The sequence below is a fragment of the Phalacrocorax aristotelis genome, chromosome 6, assembly GCF_949628215.1.
Source record: "Phalacrocorax aristotelis chromosome 6, bGulAri2.1, whole genome shotgun sequence".
NCBI classification, from domain to species: domain Eukaryota; kingdom Metazoa; phylum Chordata; class Aves; order Suliformes; family Phalacrocoracidae; genus Phalacrocorax; species Phalacrocorax aristotelis.
Genome location: NC_134281.1, coordinates 959535 through 980979, shown reverse-complemented (window position 1 = coordinate 980979; position 21445 = coordinate 959535). Strand labels below are relative to the sequence as shown.

Here is a 21445-nt window from a genome sequence, read left to right as displayed (position 1 = left end):
CCCGCGGCTGCCTTCATTGGCGGCGCCGGGGACACCGCGCACCGCCCGCACCTCGGCGGGAGCCGCAGCACCGCCCGCCCCGGCAGCGCAGCGCAGCGCAGCCCAGACCAGCCGAGCGGAGCCGAGCCGAGCCGAGCAGAGCCGAGCCCAGCCAAGGCGGGGCCCTGGCGCCGCTCCCGCGCTCAGGTTGCGCGCGGGGAGGGGCGGGGCCGCCGTGAGGGGCGGGGCGGTGTCCCGGCGCCCCTTCCCCTCCCCCCTTCGCCACCCGCGGGCGGGGCCGGGGCGGTCCCTCGGTCCCCCGGCCCGGGCGAGGCGGCGGGGGCGCGCGTGGGGAGGGGGCACGCCGAGGGGGGGAGGTGGGGAGCTACCGGCTGGGCGCGGCCTCGCCCCGTCCCGCCCCGGGCCGGCGGGGCGCGGCTCAGCTGGGCTCGGCCCGGGCCGGCCCGGCTGGGTGCGGGGCCCAGCGCCCCCCGGGCTGCGGCGGCTCCGTCCGTCGGCGCGCAGAGCCGTCCTGCGCTCCCCGAGCATCCCGTGGCCGCGCCCCGCAGGCGGGGGTCCCCGCGCTCCGCCGTGCCGGGGCCGCCCCGAGCCCCCCCGCTTCCCGAGCGGCACCCGCGGGGCTCCCGCCGGCGCCTTCCCCAGCCGCCCCGGAGCCGCGCCTTCACGGCTGCGGGGGATAAACGCCGACGCCGGCTTAAACCTAATGAGGTTGGTCTGACGGCAGTACGGCAGCCTAGAGGCTGCGCCTCGAAGGCAGAGGTGCCACTGCGAGATGAACCAGCAAACCGAGGCGGCAGCTGGCGTGCCCGGGTGGCGAGCCCCTCGGGGCTCCCGGGGGCCATAGCGCACCCCGCCGCCGGGGCACCGCGTCCTCCCCGCCCCGCGCAGCTCCCCGTCGCCTCCGGAAAGGCGCGTCTGATCCATACCCACAGGCCAAAAATTTGGCCACTGTGCATTTACCAACATAAAAGCAATGATAAACACGAGTGTGGCGGCGTGAGAGAGGTCTGTGGCACGCATTTAAGCTGGAGGCTGTTGCACGCAAGCTGGAATATCTTCTCAAACTGAATCAGGAAAGCTCCAGGTCCCACAACACGGCAAATCCCACTGTTCGGAGCGACAAACAAAAGTTTGCTTTTGCTTTTCCAGCTCCAGGAGCAGGGCCAGCAGACTGGTAAAAGGCCATTTTGAGGAGAAAGAGTCCTGCTTCAGGCCGTCCGTACAGAGCATCACCTCGTGGTGCATCCGTAGGCTTGTGGAGGTAGCGCTTCATTCTCCCTTCTGTTAATCCACCACTACATTAAACCTTGGCCCTGGCTCCTTGGTCAATCGCTGAAATACATGTATTTTAGGAAAATCACGTTTGGAAAATGTCTGATGCACAAGGCTGGGCTCTGCAAATGCCCCTCTGCTTGGGCCAGCCTCCCCAAGCACCGCTGCACCGCTTCTGCTTCCCTTAAATCCTCCCGTTAAGGGAAATCCTTAAACCCTTGTCCTCTAGCACTGCATTTCCCCCCTGATGTTTGGAAGCGTGGGGGTCCAGGGGGGCAAAACTAACTGCAAACCAAAGCAGGATCCAACCAGTCTGCTGTCCGAAGGTGAAGAGAAGATGCTGTTTGAGAGGGTGCCAGGCAGCCCCGTCCCTCGCTGGGCAGCGATGCGATGACAGAGCCAGGCAGGCACTGGCTCCGGAGGCCCCCAGCACCCATCATAGCACCCCCCCCTCCCTCTGGGCTGGGAGCTAAAAGCTCATGTCCACGACAGCTAAGTGAGGGGCATACAGGTTGGAAAATGTCCTCTCCTCTGCAGGCACCATTTCTGCAGAAACAGAGCCTTGCACGTGGCCGCAGCACCCTTGCAAGGCCAGGGTGTGACGTAGGGGGACCGGGGAGCAGGGAGGCAGGAGAGCAAACCCCTTTGCAAGGTCAGGGTCTGAGCCTAGTGTCCTCTCCCATTTCATCTGGAAGCTGTTTTGAGAGAGGGGCTGCTCTTGAGTAGAATTGCCATTTTTTGTTAGGAAAAATAGGAAAAAAATAAAAGACCGTTCATTCTAGCAGAAGCAGCAATACTCTGTAAGACTCTTTTCCAGTGGTTTTCTGGTTGAGTAAGAAAGAGCAGTTGGGACCCAGTGTCATGAAAAAAGCCACACACTTTTGTCAGCAGTGAGTTTTCAAAGCGGCACGTACCAGTCCTTGCGCTGGCAATGCCTGCGTATCCAGCCTCTTGGGAAGCCAGACCCACTGTATGGTTTCTCTGTCCAGCCCCAGCTACACTCCGATTACTGCTCTGCACAATGGATCCTTTTGTTGGTGTCTTGTGTGGAGTGAATTCAGGGAGATTTGATGATTCACAGTTATTCTGCCAGCTTACAAAAAATAAACTAAGCCTATTAAACAAATAATTTACCTAGCCCTAGCAGGCAACACAGAAGAGCATTCTGCATTTCCAGCAGCCATAAAAAGACCCAGAGAGGCAGGAGACAAAGAAAGCGCTGCTGGGGAAGTGGCAGCCTCTGCAGAGCGCCGAGGCTCAGGGCTGCAGGGCTGAGCAGGCATCGCTCCCCGACTCCTGCGAGGGCTGAGGAGCTCGGAGCCTTTCACAGAGGGAGGACAGCTTTGGGCACCCGCTGGGCACGGGGGGAGGTAGAGCTCAGGGACCACAGGGTAGGAAAAGGTGCTGGAGCAGCGGCTATGAGCACGGGTCAACTTTTTTGGCAGAGGCAAGAAGCAGCTGGAGAGCTACTGACGGTCTCTAGGACCAGTTGTGCTGCGTGGATGAAGCAGGGCGATGCACTGCTCCAACAGCCCAGCGCTCGGAGGACCAAACCTCTCTGGGAGGTGAGCGAGCAGGGAAGGCAGCCATCAAGGCGTGAAGTGACAGGGACACAAGCAAGCGCTTTGGTAGAGCTGCTCTGTGGGATTCGCTCTGTGCCAGTCTGCAGATGCAGCGAGGAACCAGGGTCCCCAAATCGGTGGCTGCAGTAGAGGGGTGAGCCGGGAGGAGCAGGCACAGGGCAGCCCTGGGCACACCCCAGTAAAGCAGCGGTGTGGTCTGCGAACCCCCCGATCCAGTGGAGCCAGGGACAGGTGGATGGAGGAAGCCAAGCAGGGAAGAAGACTAAGAATGATCTGACAGCGGGATGGTTGGGTGCAGCCAGCACAAAAAGAGGCAGGAGGAAACAAGTGGAGAAAGGACGAGGCTATGCGTGGTCCTGGGGGTGAGCTGAAAGGGTGTGGAGGGACCCGGGTGCAGGACCTGCTTCCCTGGTCTTGGCAAGGAAAGTGGGATCGAGGAAACATCAGCAAAGGAGTGTTGACACCTCAGCTAAGGACAAGTAGGAAGTCTGGAAGAAAAAACAGCAAGTCTGAACCGAGACAAAAATAAAAAGGAGGGGGAAGCTATTAATTTTGAGTGGGGAAGCCAGGAATTTGTGCCCACTCAGTGCCTGAAGATGTGTCCATCCACCGGCTGTAAACCACCAGCAGTGTGGGGAGCTTGCCAGCCCTGCCTCTCTGGCTTTGCTTGCATCGCTCACTGATATCCTTACCATTTTGTGTCAAAATATCTTCAAAATGCAGTTTAGCTCGGTCTGAGCAGTTTCACAGTGGGGATGGGACAAATGAACCAGCCGGCAGTACAGCACGTTATCGTTTAGTAGAACGGACTCACACTGGTTGACAATGCAGAAGCCAGGCAAGAACGAGTCAAAATGCTGTGAGCAGGGGGGTGGCTGGAAGACGAATTTATCTCCAAAATTTTGTTTAGGTTGGGTGAGGAATTTTTGGGCAGTGTAACAGCTGACATGGGGAAATGCAAGAGGGATCAGAGAGCTACTAAGCTCCTGGCAGCTGTGATAGAGGAAAACAGAAAGATAACACAAATTTGTACAGACCAGGAACATGGCAAGATTTTTTCTTGAGGGGGATTCTGTCCAGAAAATCAGATGAGTAAGGACCTTAAGAGAGGAGCGGGCTGAGAGGGCTAGGAGCTGATTCCAGGGTATTCAGGTGCAGGCATGAAAACAAGAAAATAGTAGGACATTGTAACTGAAGAAAGGAGAAAATGGGAGTGTCTCAGGCATTTTATTGGCCGTAACAAATCACCCACCAAACAAAAGGTTCAGGAGATAAACCTCAGTCCGCTACAGAGAATCTGCACAATCCTCTCCATTGATGCGCTGCTCCTCTGCACTATTCACACTGTTTATCTGCAGCTCCAAAAGTATGAGTTTGGTAGTAAATCTTGCTCTCCATAAAAACACAGTTTTTGGCAGAACTACTCTAGTGGGAAGGAAGAATAACAGCAAGCATTTTGCGAGCCAAGTGACAGGCCTGCAGCTGCCCGGCTTGGTGGGATCCGAAAGCGATGCTGCTGGGAACCCCGCGCTCCCAGCCCGAGCCCCACACGCACATCAGGGCTAAGGGCTGCCTCGGTGCTCCCCACAGACAGGCAGAAACCCGACTTTCTGTGAACAACGCAGGTGTTAGGAAGGCAAGTACCAAAATTTTCTAACAACAAGCTGTGTCATAGGACAGATTTCAGTTTTCTTGCCAGATTGGTTAAAACGCGTGTGGCTGCCTCTGAGGTCAAGGTCTGAGGACATTAAACATCTTTTATCGGAATGGTCCACAATAGAGCAGTGAAAGAAAAAAACAAACAATCATTAAATTATATAATAGTGTCAGGATTTTCTGCTATTTAGATATCACTAACAAGAAAGAAGCAGCGACGTCTGAAGAAAAATAATCCAATCACAAATTAATGATCTTTAATGAATATCAACATCTAAGATCATCTGTGGAATTTCTACTCAAAATAGCTTTTTAAAAGGAAGCATTGCATTATAATTCACTTTGTGACACTTTCAACACAGAATTTTTAAATGAAGAATGGGACAGGATTTAATCATAATAAATACTTCAAGCTTGAGGTATAGAGAAACCAACAGTAGCTATGGCAACGTGGTCACTCCAGTAAGGCTAATGCAGATTATTTCCAGGGCAGTAGCCTTGTGCGTGCTCAGGAAGCAGAGGTAATGTTTGCTTAAAGCGATTCCTAAATTAAGGAAAATTCTTTAGGCAGAAGCTGTCTTGCACTCTTTGTTTCCAGCTTCGGACTGTAAGTGTTTCATGATATGCAGAACGTACACAGAGCTGCCGTAGAAGAGCATGCACATACTGCTTCCAGGGGGACGCTCGCACATCGGGCAGACCCTCCGGTCATACCAACTCCCACATTAGTGAGGCTTGGAAAAGGGAGGCTGGAGGCAGGCTGGATGCGCATGCCAAGCCTCGACGGTAGGGATGTTGAGCTATTTGTTAAAGCCCTCCACAACTTCATGCAAGTATTAACAGCTGCAGCGCTGCTGCCAGTTACCGTCCCAGAATAAGGCAGCTCATGCTACGTGACCCAAAATGTTCCTTGGTCCTTCTGCCTTCCTGAGATCTTCAAAAGGCAGAATTCCCTATGCTATACCTTGGTTTGAAGGAGTTGGGGAAGGGGGACAGCCTTTACCTTTGGTGAGTTGCAGGACCCTCTGCAATCTACCTGGGAAGCTGCCGTAGACCCCTACCTGGTGACAGCCACTACTCCTGTTTCGGGTCAAGAGTCACCAGGAGATGCGGGCTCTTCCTCGGGCTCGTACGACCGGCAGCAAACTGCTGATAGCAGCCAGACTCGGGGAGATTGCTCACGCACGACAGCGCTCACCTTCGCCGGGATCATCTATGGAATAAAATCTAGTATGAGCTAGAGAACCAGAATCCAGCCCTGATGGCTTGTCCTCTCTGCAGATATTGCAGGGCACTAATATAGCTGAACTGCTGCGAAAAGACTTCCATATGCACGTTTCCCAGTGTAAGAATAAACTGTTTGGAGACATGCAATACGGAAGCTGTTTGCACTGCACTACATCACCTTTGGTCTTTTGAACCTTACATACTCTTTCCTGCCAGCAAAGTGCTGTTATCTCATCATATTAACAAGTAAGAACTAGTTCTCCGTCTGTGCTCTTCTTTACCTGTGTGTAGTGAAGTGCCATTGGACCTTGGCGCTGGCATAGCTGTATCGATGTATCCTGCCTTTGCACCCAAAATAACAGCATCCAAAGATGAGTCCTGACTTCTGTATGCCTTAGGTTTTTCATGTGAAAACTCTGGGAGGCTGCAAGGCTTAAGACATTCTTGAGCCTTTTGAGCTGCTCAGATGAAAAGCGTGCCGCATTTCTCTAGGGCGGTACTGGTGTGGTTCCTTCACCAGATACAGAGCTGGAAGAACAAGCTAGGGAGCAGATCTAGGAAAAAGCAGCCCCTTTCTGCCCATGTTTCATACTGCAACTGCAGCAGGACCTTGACAGCCTGCCTCCTGCACTCAGGACCTGCATCGCTGACTAAAGCTCTGGCTCCTAGGCATAACCTGTGGATTCCGTCTCTTCCCTTTCCCACCAGGGGGCTGGAAATAGCCCTTCCCAGCAGCCCCACAGTAAGCAGCAAAATACCAAAAACCTGTAACTGCTTCATTACAACCCCTGAGAGGCATAGCGCACTTCAGACAACACGGGAGAGAGCAGTCTCCATGGGGTGATAAAGAAAAGCTGCAGTTGTAAGGGGAAAAACGGGGAACCAGAAGCAATTGCTGCCACTTCCATCTATGGCCTTTCTTACACAGTGCACGTTTTCCAATGCAGACCTACAAGGATAAGGTGAGCTGACCCAGCCTCCCTCCTTTAGCAGTCCTGGAAGTGATGCTCAGCACGAGCCGCGGTGATAAAGCTGGCGGCAGAGTCGGGGGCCCATCTGTGCCAGAGTTGTCCATGTGTCCTACAACAACGGCCTTGAGCTAACACAGCAGCGTTGGGAATAATTCGGAAAAGTGACCTGCTGTGGGAAGCACCAAACAGCACTTGGTGCAGCAAATTTACTATAAGCAGCTTCCACCATCTTCAAAGACGTTAATATTCAGAGAAGAAAAAGAGCAATCAAAAAATATGGATACCTGTGTTTTTCACTGTTACCATTTTTAAGCCTTTGTAGTAACGGTGGAATTTAGCTTTACACTGGTCAATAGTTGGAGTCACTGTAAGAGATCGGAATATTTACTTGTGACTAGAAGTGTGAGGTCTTACTAATAAACAACCTGGCAACAGCAATTCTTCCCAGTAGCTATAATCCTCCTGTAAAAGGCATTTGAGTCACAATCTACTCAGAATTTGGCATAACTATGCAAGGCCAAAATTGCACCGCACGTTGCTTAAGCAGTTGAGAAAGGTCTCTTGCTAACAGTTTCCTGCTAAAGATCCGTTACCTCTTATTTCCTCGGGGAGATTACCAAGACCACGCGGTCAAAGCTATGCTTTCATTTCTCTGCTGCGATCTGCAGGTTCTGCTGGTGCCTGCGCAGCCGCAGCTTCAGGGAAAGGCACCCAGCGCCCGCGCCGATGGCACGGAGCACAGGGAGGCAGGCGGTGGGGAGAGGTGGCCTGAAGACACGCTTCTTCAGCACAGCAGCCTCCAAACGGACCCACTCCAAACTGAGCCTTCCTCTCAGAGACTAATATTCACAGCTGCCCTGGCAAAAGGTGACAGGGTCTGTTGTCCCAGGCTCTTTAGGAAGGGCATCACCTGCACAATGCTGACGCTGGCGTGTTAATATCGAAGGTGTGCATTCGAAATCCAAGTGGCTGTTTAAGTCCTATCCATAGGACAGGTGGGAGTCCTTTGCCCTGTACTAGTTAAGCCCACAAATAAGTGCTTTTGCACAACAGCTTTCAGGGAAAAGCGACAGGAACCTTGTCTCTGGTTCTCTCTGTTGCTCTACTTCCTTAGATTTAATCTTGTATGACAACCACGGCAGCCCTGACTTCTGCTTGGGGCCTGCACACACCGGGCTGAACCTGACGCTGCCGGAGCTATGCTGTTATTTATACTCCCACTAATTAAGAGTAAAGCTAAATATGTTATATGTCATGCGCAGCAGACAGCCCCCTTTCCCTGTATGTCGTCGTCCCTCTCTGTCTCCATTACCGCCACTCCCTGCCTCCCCACGGCGAGGATTCTCGGGGCAATGGCAGCTTCCACTGCACGCCGGGGCACAGCTATGCCGCCTGCCAGCCGGGCTTCCAACGGCCTTGCAGCCTTCCCCGTAAACCAATGTCATTCGAGGAGGCTGGATTTGTGGTCTGGGTGTAATTTGACCTCTGCTTTGCTGTTCTCCTCTGGTCGCCTGCTCCCAGGAGTCCATCAGAGTTTTAGCAGCGGCGCACATTTCGTGTCATCGTGGCCTGTCAGAGAGCTGAGCACCGTTAACCCTGTCCGGAGCAGTGCCCTTCGTGCGTGGCGCACACAGGTGACGGCCGACCGCGGAGCGACAGAGCATTCGCGCCAAAGGGCCAGCTGTAGCTGGCTCCATGCACAAGTCCTTGACCTCCGGCGGCCGGGGGCCAGGGCTCTGAGGATGGCAGTTCTGCCAAAGGCGATGTGGGTCGAATTGTGGCGATGTGCAGATTCAGTGGCCTTGTCTTGGCCTGCCCTGCAAGACATAAAGACGGTGGGGTGGGGAAAAAGGAACTGAAATGCTGTATTCCTTTAAAAATAATTTGAACATTCATAAATTCAGACGCCTTCTGTTATGGTAATTTAGATTCTACATTTGCGATCTACGCCATTGGCATAAATTGAACTTTGCCAAAACCGAACTTGCCAAGAACTGTTTCTTTCTTTTTAAAGAATATTAAGACTTTGGAGATTTTGGTACAGAATATGATTTGCGGCTTAAAACACACGATATCCACACGCAAAAGAAACAGAGCAAAGAAATCTAGTGTTTGTAATCACCCACTGGATTTAAATAAGTTAATTTGATTTAATTGGTTTCTAAGGGGAAGGAGGAAAAAGCAACGCAGGAATTCTTGTCACAGGAAGGCATGATTTCTATCTGAAATCTAACACAATTAGCGGAGTAGGATGCAGTTACTGAAGGCAAAAAAAGATGGCAAATCAAGAGTCAATTGAGTTGCTGCAAAATTTAATATCTTGCTGTCATCTTTGTTCTTAGTAGAGAGTTGCTGTAGCAACAGACCAAAAAAAGAACTTGCACTAGAGGAGGAGCTTGCTGCTCTTTCAACAATGTCTTTTTATCATCCCTGAATTACTGTTTATGAACAATCAATCACATCCAGCAGTATCAATGACTACAGATACAAGGACAGATCCTGCAGATATTAAGCCCATCACACAAAGAACTGTGTTTTCAGCTCCTCTCTGTAGGTTATAGGACGGCAATTTTCTTTTGTAGGATTGAGCCCATTTTTATCACACGCAAGATGCAGCTATTCCTCGATCCATTTACATCCCCAGTGGCTCTGCACCTTGCAGATTAGGACTACTTGTGACTATGCATCCTATAAATAAGAAACAGCTTTTCCCACCACTTTCTCTCCCGATGATGCAGACAGCACAGTCGCTCATGAGGACAGGGCGTGGGGCAGCAGACCGCAGCAGCTTCGGGCTCATGCCACAAGGCAGACCTTCCCGAGCCAGTGCGTCAGGTCCAGCCAAAGCCAAAGAAATGCTCCAGCATGCCAGTGGCTGTCGGGTGCTGACTTGCTTTCTGACATTTGGGTCACTGCTATTTATCGTTCGCAGCTAGTCACACATGATCTCTGTCTCTCCATCTGCAATGTGAAACCTGCTAATGGCATTTTTAGGCACTTTGGGATCCAGAACTCATAAGCGCAGGGCGGGCGAAGCCTGGACCTGCTTCGGAGGGCAGCCGCACGGGGGCTGTGCCCGGGGATGGGGCGCACCCGCCTGCGCGCCCCGGTGAAGTGGCCCCTTCAGCACCCCCTCAGCCCAGCGGGACCAGCGCCCTCCCAGCCTGGGCCCGATGGCGCCCGAACGGCGCTGCGATGACGCACCGTCACCGCACATCGCAGCGCATCCACCCCGCGTGATGCTTGGTTTTATTTGCCAGCAACGCACAGAAACAGGGGTTGATAAACCTGCCCCTTCACAGCCCACTCCTCGCCGGGGCCAGGTATTTCCAACAGCAGTCCCCGTCGCTCGGCAGCAGCGAGGGGCACGAGGCAGGGGGAGCGTGCGGGTGGGCATGGGGCCCACTGGGCCAGAAATGGGGTCTGATCTGGGACACCAAGGTCTTGGGCACACCCCTGTTTCCTTGTCTGTAAATGGGGTCAGCGCTCCTGCATTCTTCTGGGGGTGCTCTCGTGTCTGTTGATGCAAAGCTTGAGTGGAGGCTAGGCATCACTGCTGTCCTGCCTGCAGTAACGAGCGCCGCCAGCATGCTGCAGAGATTCAGCCTATTTTTTTTTTTTTTGTATTTCACCCTGTTGCTCCTCACTCCAGCATCTTTATCTGCCCCGAACAGTGCTGCGGAGTAGCAAATCCCAGTATCAGGAGAGCAGGGACACCTGCAGCCAGGGAGGCCTCTCGCAGCAAGCAGCCGGGCTGCAAGGGTGCCCAGCACGCTGCAGCTCACAGGAGCAGAGCGCAAGCGTGGCGCGGCACGCTGCCCTCGCCGAAGCGAGCCCGGGCCGCCTTCGTCCTCTGTCCCAGGGGCACCGCAGCCCGCCTGCCTGTGAAGCTGTTCAAGCGACGGCTGCAGCCCTGCTCGCACCCTGGTTTGACTTTCTTGCTGAAATTACTCAGATCTGTTGTACCCGAGGCAAATTATGTGCAAGTACCTGCGGTTGGACCCGGGCACTGGGGAGGAGGGAACACCACGCCACGCGGGACTCCCGCGCCCCTCGCCTTTGTTGGGCAGCCGCTGGCGGCAGCCTCTGCCCGCTCCCGCCTCGCCGGGGGCTTCCAGCAGGAGAGGGGAGAGGAGAAAAGGAAAAGCCTGGGAAACTGAGACCACACTGTGCGGCTCACACAAAGCGCTATTGTTCGGGGGGCTCAGAGATGCATTTAGTAGGCCAGCCTGTCCTCTGCGGAGCGCGGCCCCAGAGTGGCACACAAGCCGAAGGGAAGCTGCATGCGGGGCCCTCTGTCTAAAGTGACAGCGATTGATGAAGGAAAAGGGGCCAAATGGAAAACACGCCTTTTAGGGAGCATTTAGCCCTCTCATTAGAGCTGAATACAGCTGGCCAAAGGGGCCTTCTCGTGGAGAAGCCCCGGGCTCCAGCCACATTCACAACTTCATTGTAAATTCCAGCACGACAGTGTCATTTCCTGCAGCAGAGTGGAAAGTTTGGGGGGGGTTTTTTAAGCACCCCTTCTCAGTAACACATGCCTGAGGAGGAAGCCCTTCCCTCTCCTTCATGGCTCAGCCGCACAGCTCTCCAAACCTGCACAGGGAGGGGAAGGAAAGCGGTCAGCGCTCTTTTTTTGTTTGAGAAGGATTTATTAGAGAGGATCTCACTCACCTGTGCTTTTTAAACACTACTAATAATAAATTGTTGTTGTTGTTATTATTATTCCATCTCTTAAAACAGAGGAGACCATGTTGTTGTTGTGGTTGCAGTGCTACACAGGACAGTAAAAAGCATTGATAAAGAGGAAATCATGAGAAAGAGAAGCGCGGCAAAGAGAAGAAAGGGATCAAATCGAGAAATGTCAGTGTTCTCGTCCACCTAAACACCACAATGGGCTGGTAAACACACGGTGTTGACACAACTGACCACGCAGGCTTCATGTAAGGCTCTCACCTCTCCTCTGCCTGAGCCCTACCCAAACGCCCAGCACATTCCTGCCTCCACAGCATCTTCTCCACTGCCTCCAAGGGCCAAGCACCTTCCCCCTCATATCGCACCCTAAACCAGCACTGAGGCTGCCAAAGCGATGCAGAGCCGCTGCACGGCAATGAGTCCCAGCCTGGAGGAGGCCGGCAGCCGCTCCTGCCGCAGGGACGCTCGGGTGCCCCAGCCCGGGGCCAGCGCAGGCGTTCAGCCAGCGGTAGGGCTGGGGACTCACTGCAGCCCCTGTGGGGAGGGGAGAGCTGGGCCAGGCCAGGCTGGCTGGACATTCCCCATCCCACATCCTGCAGCCCCCATCCTGCATCCCACGTCCCACATCCCTCACGCCCTCTAGCAGCCTCCACCTGCTCCCCGCCGGGGCAGGCTGAACCCCCCATCCCACAAGGATCTCTTCTGGCTGCTTCCCAAGGAAGCGACGGCTTCTCCTCCTGTCTTCAATCGGGGAAATATCTTTGCCGAGTTCCACTGGTTACAACACTCTGCCAACTGCACACTGCGGCGGCAAAATACAAGTGTTCGTCCTTCCAGCATTCACTCTTTTATTCCCCTTGTGGCAAAGTGCGCTGTGCTGCTTGATGTCTTCGTGCAAGTGGAGTTTCTGCAGAAGACTCAATGTTAGCAGAATCCAGGAGCAATAACAAATTGAGAAACCTTCAGGTGTCCCGGAGGCATGGAAGCAAGTTGTGCCAAACAGCAAAGAACACGACTGCTCTGCTGTTACACACGACAATTTGCAGTGCAGCACTCAGCTACCGGTGTGCAAAGAGCAGCTTGGCCATGAGCAGGGCCAGCACACCGAGCTGGATGCAGCTGAAAGGCACCCGAGGAAGGGACGTGCAAGAGCCTTCCCAGCGCTCACCAGTCGCGCTACACCACAACGAGGTGTAACCACAGAGTTACTCCCCCATCCCTGGAAAGTCTGGCTCACTCCCGGGCAGGTTCTACAGCCTGTGCCGATGTCTCTGCTGCTGCAGGCAGACAGACGGTGCCTGAGGTAGCCCGTCTGTGCCTTTTGCAGCGCAGGTACACTCAAGCTCAGTGATCAGAGGAATATTCTTTTCACAGGTTGGAGCAAATTAAGGCTCCTCACACTGTGAAGTCAAAAGTCCTTGCTCCCAGGTAACCAGGGGTGTACCGGAGCCTTCGCTGTGCATTTCACTATGAACTCCCACACAGGGCCCATTTAACACATTTTGCTAATCCTTCCACTTGGCTGCAACTCCATCCCTGGAGCAAAACCAGACCGACATTAACACATCAGCACCTTCACATCCCAAAGGTGCAACTGGGAGCTGTGATCGTCGGCCAGCCCGACGATCTGAAAGGGGGGAGAATTAAATTGAAAAGACTGGGAATGTTTTCTGAGTGCAACACCAAGCTGCAAACTTCTTAGCACTCCCTCTTTGTTGGCAATAAACAGCGTTCACAGGTGACAGCTACTGAGAGCTTCTGCCCAACAAGGAAATGCCTCTGCGGCAGCCGCTGCATCCATGCCAAGCCTGGACCACGCTGGGCATAATCCAACGCCCACAGGACGGTGCATTCCCTGTGGTGTTCCCTCCGCCCTCCCCTCCTCAGCATTGCCTGAACACAGTCTTTCTTCACAATTAAACAGAACTGAATTTGCTGCTGTGACCAGATAAGGCAGCTGCATTCGAAAACAAGCTGCAAGGAGATTGAAACTCCCGCCCAGCGCTAGTGAAGAAGCAGAAAGCAAACATGATCAGCAGCAAAGGTTGGACGATATTAACTATATTGCTTGATCAACAGCAGCTCTTGAGTGATCATCCCAAACGAAACCTGTGCGAGTCCTGGGAGAGCCTGGCTCTTTCCCACCCAGCCCCCCGCTGCTGGGTCAGCAGCCGCACAACTGGACTGGAAAATCCACGAGGATGCCTGTGAGAGGAGGCGTGGATGAAAGCGCAGGGAGAGCCTGGACCTGCAGCCAGCACCAGGCTGTGCACTCGATGCTTTCGCAGGAACCGCAGCAGGGTGGGACTACAAAGACAAGCGCATTTAGGGCACCACTGGAGTCTGGATCAAAAGCCACTGAAGTCAATAGATCATTTCCCACAGATTTCAGTTGGCTTTGGGTCAGTTTCAGACACATTTGGAGGAGGGCCTTTGAGAACTGTATACACTCCTACAGCCCAGAAGTATTGGATCTGGCTGAAGAAAAGCCAAGCTCTCTTCCAGCGTGTACAACCGACTGCAGGCATTGCTGGCGTGCCTCCCTAATGCAAGTCGCAGCCTCTGCTGCAGCAGCGCGGCCATGGCACTACAGCAAAGCTGCACCACAAGCACTGGGGCCTGAGGAGGCACAGGGTTTTCTCTGTTGTCCTAATAAAGCTGCTACTTTGGGGTTAGGGCAGCTGACGCTCCCTCTTCAGGCAGAGTCAGGGTTAATCTACACTGTTTCTGCCAGCTAGCTCTGCCCGTGTCCTGGAGGCACAGCCCTGCCGATGGAAAACGTGACCCCAACAGAGTTGTGCTGATAGAGTCATACCTTCCCATTGAGAGGAAAGGCTATTTACTGTAGCAGCATAAATCAAACTTTCCTGGAACAGCTGAAGCAACATAAGCACTTTGCTAATATATGCTCTATCAGCACACCCGGAACCGGCCAAGCGCCCTTCCTGGGCCTGCAGAAGGTCTTGGGCAGATGTCCGCAGCAATAAGATGTCACCATGGCCGAGCCATGTGCTACAACCCTCTGACGAGGGTCGCTGGGCCTGCCTCAGCCATGAGACGGACGCTCCTTGCACTTCGCTGCACATCCTGGCACCTCCACACACGCTGCAGCCTGGGCTGAGCCTCGGGGCTCTGCACAGAGTAAGGGCTCGCAGACCCCGCTCCACTCGCCGCCACGGGACGCTACTTCTGCCGAGGGAATGGGAACAGCCAGCTGGTGAAGACAGGGAGTAGGATTTTAAACCGCCACAGTAATTAGCTGTGGGCACATCTGCCTGAGCCCTGGCTGTGGTCTCCCCTGGTTGTGCCTGCAGAATGCAAAGCGACTCCAGAAGTGAAGCGAGGACAGCAATCTGCTCTTATGGCTTCTTTTTAAAGCTCCGTTTTCTTCCCTCTATTCCCAGCATCACTGTGCTTGGGATTTGAAAATCTGTGTGCACAGTGAATCTAATTTGATTTTTATCACTTTTGTCTCCTTCTTTCTATTTTGCACACTGCATTAGGCTTTTGTTCCAATGCAGTTAAAAGCAGATTTACTGTGTGATGAGACGCTGCCTAGCAGTGGCTGGCAAAGCTTCAGAGTAAAGACAAGAGTCACGTAATAGATATGCTATTGATAAGCTGGGGAAGCTTTGACAACAGGGAGACCCAGGAGAGCAGGGATTTTCAACAACAGCAGCAAAACCAATTGTATTTGTGCAGGTTCTTCTGGCTGGAGAGCTGCCCTAGGCAAAGACGAAGCGCTGTGTTTGCTAGAGCTGCCGCAACTGTGTGGGACTGTGTCAGGAAGGCTCGAAGAGTCCCGACAGAGATAGCAGCGCTGCTGTTGTTCAGCTACACCCTGATGTTGGGCTTCTCCTTTCCCTTTTTCTAAACTCACCATGTGTTGACTGACTGTGCTGCTTTTGCAGCTCTGTGAAGGTGGGCAGAGAAGCAGCTTGTTTGTCGCCAGAGGTCTGCTCCCGTGGCCCTCTGAAACACGCTGCGGGTTCGCCCCGGCAGAGCTGTGCATCGCACCTCCGCGACACGGGCTGGGCCAGCTCCCCTTGTGATGCCACTTGATGAGGTGCGTGTGAGTCCTTCCTTTTAGACAAGACCAGGCATCTCCCGGCATGTTCTAAGAATAGCCACAGTGCTTTCTAGAGAAAAAGCTGTGTTGGCGCTGATTTGGCACTAGTTTCTCATGTGCCAATCATTATGATATATTTCCTTTTCCTACCCTCCCCCTAATCACTGGAGTAAGAAAAACCTGGTTTATAGCCACAGCGGCATATCCGTTAGCTATTATTTAAACATATACAGATTTGCAGATGCTTAAATGGACTTAGATTCCAATGCCTCCAGGAGGAAAAGAGGACAAAAGGTACTTTGTCACAAGACGATGAAAAGTACATGGTATAAGAAAAGCTACTGGCTAAACCATATTAGAAAATATAAAGAAAAATTACTGTGGACTTTTAATATTCGTGGTTTTCAGTCCTAAGGAAAGACCACCCTCCCAAAGCAAGCAAAACGATGCTCAGAGAGGCAGTCCCAGAGGACCAAAAAGCTGAGCCAGACCTGCCAGGATGACGCAGCAGGGTGCAGGAGCACAGGGGTCCGCAACGCCGTTGTTAATTATTCCCCTGGCAAAACAAAGGTGCTGTTACTTAACAAGAGATGCACCTGAGCAAGGCCCCGCTTGGAGCTGAGCTGCCGGAGCCAGCAGACCATCAGCGTGGCTTCATGCCGGCCTTAAGCAACCTACCGTCACACCACGGCCAAGAGGGTCGCACTGCCCTGCTCCTCCTCAGCCCTCCTCTCCATCCTCTTCCTCCAGCTGGCACCACCGGCGGTGCAGTGCCCCAGCCCGCCATGCTGCTCTGGCCGAGGGCTAAACTGACCAAAAATGTGCTGCGATTTTTTAATCCACCCAAGTTAAAGAACCTCTGAAATGGAAAGTAACAGGGTACATACGCCAGTGGCAGTGATCCCGAGGCACAGAAGACCTCTCAGGACTACGCTACTCCAAAAAGCAAAACTTCCATTTACTAAGGGCTCTCCAAAAACACACCCCAGAAATCAAGGCACTGCCCTCTCTGAAAATCAAGGGCAAAAGCTCAAGTCAGCTATATCCAAAGGCAACGTGGAGGCACAGCCTCTATATCTTGGGTTTCAACCTCTCAAACCGCCAGATGGGCTTTGTTATTCGTTTCACTACCAGAAAATACGGCAGCGACCTTGACTACCTGCATCAGGTTTAAGAAGGATCGACGCCCTATTGCACTGCAATTTCACAGCTCTCCAGAGGTGTGATACCCAGTTAGCTCTCACTGTAAAAACATCTCTCTTCGGTAAGGACAGAACCCCACGCTCTGGGTAACCGCTCCGAAGCGCTGGCATCTCTGGGATGTGCACTGGATGCAACAGCTCCAAAATTTGAGGAGCAGAGTAAAACACATGTGTAAAACAGGAATTCACCAGCGCTCTGCCAGCTGTGCCTATGCCCAGAATCGGTGCAAAATATTGCTGTCAGATCTAACTGGCAACCTCAACAGAAATACAAACGACAATACAGCCTGCTTGCTCACAGGGATTCAAGGCCAGTATTATCATTTGCATGACAGGCACCATTTTGGGTGAGATTTTAATTTAAAATAAAGGCTGGACTGAAAAAAGATCTCTTCCTTTTTTTTTTTAATTTGGAATACTTCAAAGAGGCATTTAGCTCTTGAGAAAGAGATAATCCTGATATTCCTGTCCTGATAAAATTAAAATCAGAACAGACAGGATGAGGTGAGAGGAAACAATGGCAGAAAACTTGCTACAAATCACACAGCATGTTGCCAGCAGAGCCCAAAACTGCTCCCAGACCCCCTGCCCCTCGGTCCACACCACCTGCCAGGCTCGAGCTGGGTGGCCGCGGGCCCAAGGCTGAGGTGGACCTTGGCGGTCAGTGATAACCAATTAAACTTTCATTTCAGTTTTTAATTAAGCTCCCCTGCCTTAAAGCTGCAGAGAAAAATCCTGAAAAATATAATCCAAGAGCATAGTAAAGGCTCAAGTGAAAAGACGAGCAATGTCCTGAGTGGCTGTTTTAATTGTAATTTCATTACCCTAAAGGAAGCATCGTGGTTTTCAAGGACTAACTTGTGACCCTCTAATGCCTGCAGTCTGACTTTCTGTATGACACATCAAATGTCAACCAAGTCGTACATATAAGCCCACACTTCATGGTCACCAGATGCTGATTTACCTGCCCTCAGGATATTAGTTTTTCCTCTCTCATTCTCTCCCCACCACCCCGCCCTCAAAGAGAGCTGTTTATATGGCTCTTTTCATTTCACAGGCTGAAGGACCTATTCAAACCGCCTTCTTTCTTTACAAAGAAGTTTCAAGCCTCCTGTTCCCAAGCAGCACGACCCGAGCTGTGCGGGGTCTCACAGCATCCTCCCGACCACATAAGCAGCCCCCTTCTGTAGTTACTGAACAGTACCACCAACCCTCTCATCTAATATTTGCTCATCTTCTCATTCCCCTTTCACTTAAACATATGTGTGGAACAGGGTGTTTCCACAGAGGTTTTCTCTGGGATTTGGTTAGATTTTTCCCCAGGCAGATACACAGATAGCCCAGAAATATTTACAGAAAAAAAAAGACTAAAAGTTGTCTCCAACATGAACAGCTCCTTTCCCTCCTACTGGACTAAGGAAGACAGTGCTGGGAGGTGCAGTCCTTTCGCAGTCACCATCCTAGCAGTTGCTGTCTCTCGTTTCTGTAAGCCTTGGCATCCTTCCCACGTCCCCTTTCGCTCCTGGTCTAGGTTCTTCCCAGAGCTGTTTCATTGCCAGCTTTTGGCATCTAGCCCTTGGCATGCACTTAAGAGGAGGAAATTGAGCTGACACCAGCACCAGAGCCTGCTGCAGCCTAACAGAGAATATGCTGTATGCGCACAGACCCCGGCCAGAGCAGAGGGAGCACTATTTCCTGAGAAAATCACCCAGCAATGTCACTCGTTTCATAACCAGCAGACTTGAGCCAGGCCATAGAAGAACAGCATGCAAAACACTGCGGCCCTTCAGCTGCAGATGTTTTAAAAATGGCACAAAAGCTCTGCATCAACACTGCAAGACTTTTGCTCTAACATAATCTGCACAAAACTAAACACCACTAATCCACAAATGGCTTGCTACGGAAGCGCGGTTCAGGTTTGAACGTGGGGAAGAGTTGTTGCTCCGCTGTCACTTCTCATCCAAAACAGCTCCAGTTCACAGAGTTCCCAGGTTAAAAAAGAAGAACCAGGTCAGCAGAAATAGTGACTGACACCTCCGCACTTTCCTGTGATGTGAAAGCACTAGGGAATCGCCGGCCAAGGAAAGCCACAAACTGGGGAAGACTGGCGCCTTCCGAAAGTCCACTTCCACGTGCTGATTTATCCCACAAAATAACACACAACTGATTGAACAACACTTTTCTTTCCCATTCGGGAGCCACATCTGACATACTGTAGCGTAACACTGCAGGTCATTTTTCACTGTGGTCTTCACCAAAATGCAGGGAAGTTGGGAAGTTGGTCCCCTGGAAACTGTATCACACATGGATTAAATAAAACATGCTTAACACAAGTAGAGCTGGCCCCCAAGGCAAGCTGCAAAAGCAAGGGACACACTTGGGTAATGGATGTAACTCTATGGAGGGATTTTTACACCCCCCAAAACAAAACCTTACAGATGGGAATTTGGGTGAATGACCTGTGTCAGCAGTAAATTGGATGCATTATTCCAAAAGGGTCATCTTCTGGCCCTACGGATCGAGTTTGATGGTCTGTCATGTTTCAGAATTCCAAAATAACAAGTCGTGACTCTCTGGCTTCGTTGTTTGGTCGCTAAGACAAATCAGTGTCCTGCACTGAAGAGACTTCCTCAAGCACAGGGCGAGGCACGCTGGTGGGGCAGCATTAGAAAGCAAGGCTGCCTTGCCAGAGGGTTGGTATCCACAGCCCAGGAGACTAACGAACTAGGAATTACTGTGATGGCTGCAAGTATTTCATGTGAGCCACAGTTGATGAAAAAAGTCTGCTTCTAACAGCTACGTAGTCATGGATATAGAGCAAACAAATCACTAAATTGCAGAAAAACAGTGAGAAAATTTAAACCTGGAGTTTGTTCTAGACTCTGCTCCCTGTGGAATTGCACAACTTTCCCAGTTTCACTTTAAAATACCTTCATAATTTAATGCCAAATAGCTGGGGCTCAAGTGAAGTCTGGATTCCCCCCAGCTGATTTCACAGATTGAGTTCAGCAGTTTCTAACGCAGAAGGCACCTCCTCTTAGCCTCTTACAAATGCAGTGCTGTGGAATCTGTTAAGGAATCAGCCAGATATCTGCTTAAATAGAACACTCATCACAGTGCGATAATACCCAGAAGTCGTATGTAAACCCAAACATGCAAGGGGTTTGCTTCTGGCCTAGACGAGCACATAAATGCGTGAGGAACTCGTACAGATCGGTGGTGCTTCCTGAGCCCCCGATGGTGACTGCAGGTTTGGAATGGAAACTTCATTATCAAATCTGAGTTTTCACCTTGCTTACTTACATCGTCTTTTAAAATTATTGAGGATGAAGGTGTAGTAGTAAGTATACTTGTCATACTAGATTGCTTCTTTCCCTAGAAGAGGAGGCTTTGCCCACCCACAGCAATATGAAGCACATATGACTCTCTACAAGCCACCGTGTGAACTGTGCAAGGACCAAGGGCCGACCGAACCCCTGCATTTGGCAGAACAGATAGTAGAAAATGCAGTGTTTACACATTGCTGTTTCTCATCATGATGCTCCCTGCACAATGCGCCCAAAAGAGAAGGGGACTGCATTGCAAGCAGGCGCCTTCCGATACCGATATTAAACAGAGACAAGATTGATAAAAAGGTCATTCAGCCTGCAGGGAGGGAGAGGAGGGTCAAGCGGTAAGGCACGTGCAACGAGGCAAGCCACAGATTCGAGCAGCAACTGCCAGAATGTAGAATAAACACAGCGGAGAGGGAATAGGAGGGGGGAAAAAAGTCACAGATTTTCCTCAACTGCTCCAAAAGCTTTCCAGCTGGGCCTTGCAGGCAGCTCCCATCTGGTGGGCAGATCCTGAGCCCGCGCTGCAGAGGCCGCATCCTCCCTCCTCCCCGGCTGCCCCAAGGAGGTTAAACAGCAACTGTCCTGGGTGCCCGGCTCTCGGACGCATGTCTCTTCCTTTTACTGTCAAGTGCTCAAGAGGAGACAACCAAGGTCTGAACGCTTTCTTTGAGGGTTTTAATTGGTTTGAGCCAGCATTTCCAGAGCAGTAACTCAAAGCTGTTAATATAAAATGCAAGCAGAGAGCACAGTTGCAAAGTCCTTGTGTCGCTGTAGAAGCAGTGGTCAAGGAGAGGAATCCCACTGTAACAGCCATATCCAAACTCAGAAGAAATGCAGCCAGACTCCAAAATCATTCAAATGCGTGGGTGGTGGTTTTTTTAAAAAAAGCAAGAAAGATATCACAACTTTTTTTTTTAAACAGTCATTTCCCCTGCTTGCTCTCTCTTTAAAATGGGTGTGAAGGTACTGAACTTTTTTTTCAGAATGTTTTCAGAATTGTTCAGAAGTGCTACATTTTCCCGGTAGAGCTGACGAACAGGCAGCATTAGAGCACTTGGGTTTACAAATGACCTGAAACCCCACCCTTCCTATTTCTCCTGAACAGTAGAAGCTCGTTGCCCATCGAGCTGTTCCCATTCAGTCGGCCCAAACACCGCAGCAGTACATACCTGTATTTCCACTCTGCCCACCTGGCAGCAGTCACAAAGTCAGCTAAATCTCCTACCAGCTCCTCTTTTTATTGTGACTAGATGTAAAAGAGGAATTTCTTGTTAAACCGCCATTTTGAATCCTCAGAACCCCACGTACCTTTCTTCTGCCTCACGTTCCCCAGCCAGGTAGAAGTACACAGATGGTTTTCCACTTCTTACTCTCTCCCAATTGCTTTCTGTGTGCAGGAGTCAAGTATTTTCTCCACATAATGGTTTCTTTTCAA

General features: G+C 51.8%; 1 long non-coding RNA gene across 1 annotated transcript in view; it reads right to left on the bottom strand.

Annotated features, from left to right (window-relative positions):
- Positions 1-4668: 4668 nt before the first annotated feature.
- Positions 4669-21445, bottom strand: part of LOC142058430 (uncharacterized) — a 40622-nt gene continuing 23845 nt past the window's right edge. The window contains exon 3 of the long non-coding RNA XR_012660978.1: positions 4669-8526. This is a non-coding gene — a long non-coding RNA (uncharacterized LOC142058430). The remainder of the gene's footprint in view (positions 8527-21445) is intronic.